Raw genomic sequence first — 9,158 nt, forward strand, 5'->3', positions numbered from 1 at the left:
AGCTTGCAGTGAGCTGAGATCCGGCCACTGCACTCCAGCCTGGGGGACAGAGCGAGACTCTGTCTCAAAAAAAAAAAAAGAAATTGACCCTCTCAGTCTTGAAATTTGAGAAAGTTACATTTGTGTTATCTGAGTTCCTTTCTCAGGAAACCAACCATGGGGCCTTCCAGATAGTATCAAAGAACTGAAATTTACCAGAGTACCACATCTGGACAATGAGATGTCAGACCCCTCACCCCATCATAATTGCCTAGGTGACCACCTGCTTCCTGTTGAACAATTCTTCCTTCTTACCTCTCCCTAATTCCTGTTTTCCTGCGTGTAGTTACATTTCTTCCCTGCTGTCTAAACCCCGAATTTTTGTTGGTCAGGAAGATGGGTTTCAGACTGATTTCCCACCTCCTAAGTTGCAGTCTTCTTCCCTGGCAGTACTAGTTGGCTCAGTGAATGGTCTTTCTGTGCAGTGAGCAGAAAGACTTAAATCAAACCTCTGGTGTTTCAGTAACAACTATCCTAATACCAGACAAAATAAACAAGAGACTTTAAGACAAAAAAGTTACCAAAGACAATGAGGGATATTTTGTAATGATACAAGGGTTAATCCATCAGGAACAGAGTACAATTATAAATACATATGCATCTAACAGAGCCTCAAAACACAGGAAGCAAAAACTGACAGAATTGAAGGTAGAAATAGACAATTTAACAATAGTAGATGGAGACTTTAATACCACAACTTTCAATAATGGATAGAGCAACTAGGCAGAAGATCAGTAAAGAAATAAAAGATTTAAACAACATAACCTACCAGACATCTATAGAATGCTCCGCTCAGTTGCCTGTACTCAGCAAAAACAGAATACACTTCCTCTCAAGTACACATGGGATGTTCTATAGCATAGACCATATGCTAGCCCTTAAAATAAATCTGAGTAAATTTAAAAGGACTAAAATCATATAGTTTCTGATATATCTCACAAACTAATACTGTCACACAGTCTAGTTTCAGGTTAGCACGTAGGATATGCAGTTTGTTGGTTCTCCGTCCTTCTATTTGTCATGAATGTGGAGGTGACCATCGTTACACATGTGTAGCCCAGCCAGGAGCCCAGGAAAGTCAGGCAGCTGAAGGGAAGGGACAGATGTTCCATAAGAGTCTCCCTATCTCAGTCTCACAAAACCAGGGAGGAATTGATACATAGGAAGTGAAGAGGTACATCAGGGGATCACTTCTCTTCTGCCTATCTAAGCCCGTCTTTAAAACCTCAGTTTCTATCCCACTAATCCCCATTGCACAGGAATGCTGTCGATCACCACCAACCAGCACAGACTCATGACCTTGGTTTTTACTATGCTCTGTCTGAGAATATATCCTCAGGCAAATGGCTTTGGCTCAATGCAAATCATTAGTGTTCCATAAAAACTGCTTCAAACATAAAGTAACAGTTTATAAGTCATTCCAAATGAGGTGGCCTCTACATGTATTTAAAGAGATATACATAAATTATTTCAGTGATTGTGACAGATTGGAAAGAAATTCTGTGGAGTTAGAATGAAAATCATAAGTGACAAGCACAAAATATGTATATAGAGATTATAACACAAAGCAACCCACACATAGGAGAGTGGGGTTAGGAGTCATGAATATCAAACTTGTCCTCAAGTTAAGTGAAAAGCCAACATGGGCCAGGTGTGGTGGCCTACACCTGTGATTTCAATATTTTGGGAGGCCAAAGTGTGAGAATAACTTAGGCCCAGGAGTTTGAGACCAGCCTGGGCAACATAGTGAGAACCCATCTACACACACACACACACACACACACAATAGCTGAGTGTGGTGACATGTGCCTGTAGGCCCGGCTATTCGGGAGGCTGAGGCAGGAGAATCCCTTGAGCCTGGGAGTTTGAGGCTGCAGTGACCTGTGATCATGCCATTGCACTCCAGTTTGAGCAGCAGAAGTAGACCCTGTCTATTAAAAACAACAACAGCAGCAAAAAACCAAACAACAAAACTAACGTGCTTCCCCAGTGGGGGTAAAGATGCCAGTATAACATTTAACATTGGTTTGCAGCAAGAAGTATATTAAGACATTGACCAAAATCCTTTTATTATTTATTTTGTCTTTATTCTTTGAGACAGGGTCTCATTTTGTCATCCAGAATGGAGTGCAGTGGCATGATCTTGGTTCACTGCAGCAACAAACTCCTAGACCCAAGTGACCCTCCCATCTCCCAAGAGATCCTCCCGAGTAGCTGGGATTACAGGCGTGTGCCTCCATGCCCAGCTAATTTTCGTATTTTTCATAGAGACAGGGTTTCACCATGTTGGCCGGGCTGGTCTTGAACTCCTGGCCTCAGGTGACCCGCCCACCTTGGACTCACAAAGTGCTGGGATTACAAACATGAGCCACTGCACCCAGCCTAGCTTCTTTAATACAAGGAATATGGTTATACTTGTTTCAAGGTCCTTGTCTACAGACTGTCATCTGTGTCCTTTCTATTGCTTTTTAATTCTCATCTGATGAGTCCTTTCACTGCAAGCTCCACATCCTGGGTTCCCGCCATTCTCCTGCCTCAGCCTCCTGAGTAGCTGGGACTACAGGCGCCCGCCACCGCGCCCAGCTAATTTTTTGTATTTTTAGTAGAGACGGGGTTTCACCATGGTCTCGATCTCCTGACCTTGTGATCTGCCTGCCTCGGCCTCCCAAAGTGCTGGGATTACAGGTGTGAGCCACCGCGCCCAGCCTGATATGTCCTTTCTAAGTCAGTTTAAGTAGATTGATTTTTTTTCCCCTTCTCCTCATGGATTATAGTTTTCTATCTCTCTGCATTCTTAACATTATTTGATCTGGTGTTAGACATTGCGAATTGTAACTTATTCAGTGCTGGATTTTTTGCATTTTGTGTTAAAATTCTTTTAGCTTTGTTTTTGAATACAACCCTTGAGGTGCTACAAATTGAACTGCAGCCTGTTATTGGGAAAGTAAGTCTCTTCCCAGTAAAGGCAGAAGGCACTCAAGAAGAAGCAAAAATCTGTGGGAAAACATACGGTTCCCCACAGCGCAACTAAAGGAAGGGGTGAATCTCCTAGCTCTCAGCTGGTCATCTATCCTCGTTCCAGTACAGGAGTGGGAAGACAGTGGCCCCAAGGACTAGATCAGAACTGAGAAGGTGGTTCCCATATCCAATAACTCAATATTTTTGCCCACCATGTCAAGAGTTACCTGAGGCTCCTTTGCAGAGATGGTAAGGTGTCTGGTGGAAGCTTTGGGGGACGTTGGGCCCTGTCAGTCCTCTGTTCTCTTAGCCAACAGGGGTCCAGGGAGCTCAGACTCCCTTTGGAGCCTGAGGCAGTCTTTCCTGCAGTGGCCCTCTTGCTGACAGAAGGCACACTGATTCCGGCCCAGGGGCTGATGAGCTGCCTTTTGTCTGTGCATCCCAAAGCCACTCTTGCACCACTTTCCCGGGATGGGTAGCTCAGAAGCAGTAGGAGGCTGAGAGCAGCTGCTAACAATTGCAATTTTTGGCTATTTCTTTGAGTTTTCTCCTCTTCCTCTGCCCTGTCCCTATTGTTGTAAACTCCAAAGGCCACGTTTAAGAGTTGGCTCCTGGAGTTTGGGGTCCTATTCCTGCCTTTTGTAACTTCCTTATGTCAAGGGTAGATTGAGTAATAAAATGCATGCCCAGAAGAGCTTGCCCTTCCGGGGTGTCTAGGTCTACATTACTATATTTCCTGAGTGCCTCAACCAAGCAGCCGTAAAACAAAATGGAGTTTCATCCTTCCACTGAGTTACTTCTCTATCCTTGTCATAATTAACTAGCTTAATTACACACCTTTTCATACTTTCTGTTAAACAAGTTAGCATGTGATTTCTACATTCAAGTTCTTGGGAACTCTTCTGATAATCCCACTGAGGGTCTCTATGTGGAAGTGCATCTCCTCCTACATAAATGGCATGGCCTTGGATATGAGCAGCTACTCTATCTGTACAGTCACAGGCCAGTACCCAGAATCCTTCGCTTCTCCTCTATAGTACAGCAAGTGGATAATAATATGTGAAAGTTGTGTCAAGTTAAATCAAAGGACACGATCAACCTAACAAACTCCTCTATAAACTTCCTTGGAGCCTTCAAAAACCAGCCAAATTTCTCCTTCAATAAAGCCAATTTGGACATAGGAAATGGCCCATATACTGTGATTGTTCCCCTGTCTCTGCTAGCTACCTCCCACAATGGACACAGATTCGATTTCAGGGGCTGAGAGAGAGCTCCACTCCTGGTGGTACTGGTTGGGCTTACTTCCCTTGAGCAGTGGGGGGTATAGGCTGGAGCTAGCTGAATAAAAGGGAGGGGTTCCTGATGTCATTGGGGTGGAATCCTGCACTGGAGAACTGGCAGGACCCCTCTCAGAACTGGGGGACTGAGAAGACCCTGGGGAGGGCATGGGCCTTCCAGGGGGTGCCGCTAGGAAGGGCGCATCGGGGATATCCCACGCAGTTTCCTGGTGCGTGCCATGAGCCAGACACATCCCGCAGTTGGCTCTTACGTCAGAATCCTGGTAGGGGCCATAAAAGCCTGTACATAAGAAACTCTCCCCACTTTCCTTCCTTTTTACTGAGAAAGTCCAATTGTAAAATAGTACTATGATGTAAAGAACCAGTTTCAGGCCAAATTTCTTGTTTTCCCAAGAAAATGTGTTTTCTTTTCTTTGAGCCATCTAATTTGAATTTGCTCCAATTGCTTTAAAGACACCCTAGTGGGGAGTCCTTTGGGATGCTTGCCATTGTCCCCTCGTCTAACAAGGATCTCTACTACACCCAGAAGGTTTTCTAAGTCTAGCAAAATTTCAGTCACTTTTCCTTTCAAATTCCCACCTCCTGCAGAGAAGATGTAAGTTCAGGTAGCAAAGTGTTATGAAAGTAACACTCCTGTGCAGCACGGGGCACTCAGGGCTCCGACGCTCAAAACCCACCAGCTCCTGAAGCTTCTGGGAGCCAGAGAGAGTCAGCCATGAGAATCCCACACACGGGCACTCAGTTCCTGGAAACCCTGCATAAGATGCGGGATCCTGAAGCCAGACTGGGGGTCCCTAGGGTCTTGGCTTTGGGTTAGGCACGGAACCATAAATGAGGGTTCAGCCTGTCTGCCTGTGTTTCCTGGCGTCTTTTTCACTCAAATTTTGACAAGCAGTAGCATTTCTTATATTGGAAACTCTAGAAGTTAAAAACAGCAGACGTTAACATTTTCAGGAATACGTCTTGTGCCGGGAACTGGGAGGGTTTGTGTAGTGTAGTGAGTACGTGTTCGCTTCACGTGTCAAAGGTCCCCGGTTTGAAATCGGGCAGCAACACCTTGGCTGTTCTGAAGGTTGGAAATACGTAGGTGATTTTAAAGAAACATGAAAGGAATGCCATTACTAATCGACAAATCTGCTCCCAGCAAACCACACCTTGGTCCTGCTAGTCAGAGTGGTGAGGAGGGAAGGGCACATTTGTCAGCGGGCCATCATTTCAGCTGGGGATGTTGAGGGTAACACAGCAATGTAGAGTTTTAGATCAGGAAATCTCACAACGTTCTCTTCATTCTCTTCTAACGCCTGAATTTCTCCACGGGCTGACAGTGAATAAGTGATTACATCTCTGAAAGCTCAGGAGTTACTTCCTGGGGGTCCTGCTTGGCTCCCCTCCATCTCAGAGCACGGCTGTGGAACAGGTTGACCTGCCTGAGTAAACCAATCTGAAGCTGCATCTGGACCTCAAGCCAAGGGTGTGGAGTCAATATTCCATATTCACTCCAATTAAGGATAGATGGATGGATAGATAAATGGATAGATAGATAGATAGAATTTTTTTTTCTTTGAGATGGTATCTTGCTGTTGCCCAGGCTGGAGTGCAGTGGTTACAGGTGTGTACCAACACGCTCGGCTAATTTTTGTATTTTTAGAAGAGATGAGAGTTTCACCATGTTCTTCAGGCTGGTCTCGAACTCCATACCTCAGGTGATCCACCCACTTCAGCCTCAGAAAGCACTGGGATTACAAGCGTGAGCCACTGTGCCCCACAAAAGTAATATTTTTCCGCCAGGCTCTGCAGCTCACGCCTGTAATCCCAGCATTTTGGGAGATGGAGGTGGGCGGATCATTTGAGGTCAAGAGTTTGAGACCAGCCTGGCCAACATGGTGAAACACTGTCTTTACTAAAAATACAATAATTAGCCAGGCATGGTGGTGTGTGCCTGTAATCCCAGCTACTCCAGAGGCTGAGGCAGGAGAATCACTTGAACCCAGGAGGAAGAGGTTGCAGTGAGCTGAGATCACGCCACTGCACTCCAGCCTGGGTGACACAGCCAGACTCTGTCTCAAATATTTTTATATTAACAATGCATACCTTTCCTTACCCCCAAATAATCTTTCTTAGAAAACTGTAATTGCCCAAACCACCCTCCAGAGGCTTCAGGAACCAACAGTTTTAATAGACACAATTCCCGATGTGTGGTGTACAGGTCCCGGAAGGCTCTCACCCACTTTCTCACCCTTTTCTCCAGCTTTGCCTTCTATTCTCCTTGACAGGTTTGGGGTCACTGCATCCAGGGCTTGCTTTGCCTTCTATTCTCTGGAGGGAGCGCTTAGGCACTTAGGCGCCAGAGTTCTGCTTGGAACCACTGAGTGGCCAGCACTGCTGTAGCTGCAGGCCAAGGCATCTGAATCCTCAGGGACCTGCCCTTTACCCAGGTCAAAGGTCCAAGGGTTCTCCTTTCAGCTTTCTGCCAGCCCACTTCAGATATACACGTCTTCCTGGAGGTTCAGTTTTTGCCCAAGGCCCAGCACAAATGTCATGGATCAACCGTGACTTTATGATTTTTTTGCCAGGACTTCATGGATCTACCAGGAATACAGACTAATGTAAAATGATTACTATTTCTAAAGATTATAAACCCATAGAAACACACTGGAACTTACCTCCCACTCTGGAAGGTGAGTGGAGTGGGCTGGAGGGGTTGTTGCTTCACTTCAGGCCAAGCACTAATTCCTCCAGTATCGCAACCCTGCACGCAAGGCAGACATGTTGATGAGGAGACAATGTATTACCATCTTTTATTCCAAAAACGCCACTGGGGCTGGGTACGGTGGCTCATGCCTGTAATCCCAGAACTTTGGGAGGCGGAGGTGGGTGTATCGCCTGAGATCAAGAGTTCAAGACCAGCCTGGCCAACATGGTGAAACCCTGTGTCTACTAAAAATACAACAATTAGCTGGGCGTGGTGGTGGGTGCCTGTAATCCCAGCTACTGGGGAGGCTGAGGCAGGAGAATTGCTTGAACCTGGGAGGCGGGGGTTGCAGTGAGCTGAGGTTGCAGTGAGCAGATATCACACCACTGCACTTCAGCCTGAGCAATAGAGTGAGGCTCCTCTAAAAAAAAAAAAAAAAAAAACCATTGGAATTTTTCTTTCCCACATTTCCTCAGCTCACAGTGGCCCTGCTCCTGGCTGCTGAATCTTTATGTAGACAAGACTCACCAAGTGAGTAACAAAGACTCCAGCAGATGCAACAAACGAGGTTATGTTGACAGTGAGAAAACAAACCAAACCAAACCAAACCAAACCAAAACAAACCAAACTACATGCTTTGGCCACAAACTGAACCTAGGGAAGAGGAAGAAATTCCACCTGAATCACTAATGCTGCTAGTTTTAAAAATTCTGCTTAGCTTACGATACATTCACTACTTCTAGATCTGATTTTGTTCACCATTCGCATTAGGCCTAGGGTTCATTTTCCAGACTCCGTTACAGACATGCAAATCAACTGGTTCGAACTGAATGCAATGGCCCAACTGTTTTCAGTTACACTGAACCCTCTCATTTTTCTGGAGTTCAATCTGGGATGGAAGGGAATGACAGCCTGGTGCACAATTGTTTCCAGGCTAGGCACAAAGAAAAGGATCGGTGGCAGACTCCCTGAATTGAGGAAGGGAAGCTAAGTGTCCGGGGAGAGCAAGACAGAGTTCATAGGACAAAGATACAGTGAGAAGAGAGCTGAGCAGAGGGAGAATCGGGGCATATGTACAGGTTCTGCCAGCAGCGTGTTCTGCAGAGCACTAGTTAGTGCACGATTGTGAAAAGAGTAGCCGACTAGTGCCGGGAAAGAAACACCCAAGAAAATCATGGAATTGTGCCTGGTACTCACACGGTGCAGAAAACAGTATCTGTTCGCACCAGCCAGACTGGAATTATTCATAATTCATAACGCTTTGTAATGGGATATAATCAGCCTTGGACTGAGCACTACTCCTGAACCACGTAAAAGTTCATAAAAGCAAGATCCAAAAGGAGCCAAGTGTTTACAGCTCACTTAAGTGCACCCCAGAAAAAATTCAAGATAATTTATAGGAATTATAAAATATAACTTCCTGGTGGCATGCAAGAAGCTAGTATGCAAGAAGGTAAATTTCACAATGTCCAGTATCCAATTAAAGAATACCAAGTATGCAAAGAGCCAGGAAACGATGACCCATAAAGAGGGGATATAATCAGTTAATCAAAATTGAACCAGACTTAATATAATGTTAGAATTAACAGAGAGGACAGCCAGGCGCGGTGGTTCACGCCTGTAATCTCAGCACTTTGGGAGGCTGAGGCAGGTGGATCACCTGAAGTCAGGAGTTCGAGATCAGCCTGGTCAGCATGGTGAAACCCTTTCTCCAGTAAAAACACAAAAATTAGCCAGGCATGGTGGTGCATGCCTGTAATCCCAGCTACTCGGGAGGCAGAGGCAGGAGAATTGTTTCAGCTGGGGAGGCATATGTTGTGGTGAGCTGAGACTGCAGCATTGCACTCCAGCCTGGACAACAATAGCGAGACTGTGTCCTGAAAAAAAAAAAAAAAGAAGAAGAAGAAGAACACAGAGGACTTTAAAACAGTTATTATGACAATATTTTATGGGTCCAAAGAATTAAGCAGAGGTATAGAACATATAAAAATGGTCGGAATCAAACTTTAGAGACTAAAAACTACAACATCTGAGATAATAAATTGACTGGATGCAATTAATAGTAGATTAGACACTGCAGAAAAAAAGATTAAGAAACACAAAGCCACGAATTATTGAAACATCTAAAATACAACTCATCAACTCATGGAAACAATTTTTTTTTTTTTTTT

This window comes from Colobus angolensis, unplaced genomic scaffold, assembly GCF_000951035.1.
Source record: "Colobus angolensis palliatus isolate OR3802 unplaced genomic scaffold, Cang.pa_1.0 Scaffold130, whole genome shotgun sequence".
Classification (NCBI taxonomy): domain Eukaryota; kingdom Metazoa; phylum Chordata; class Mammalia; order Primates; family Cercopithecidae; genus Colobus; species Colobus angolensis.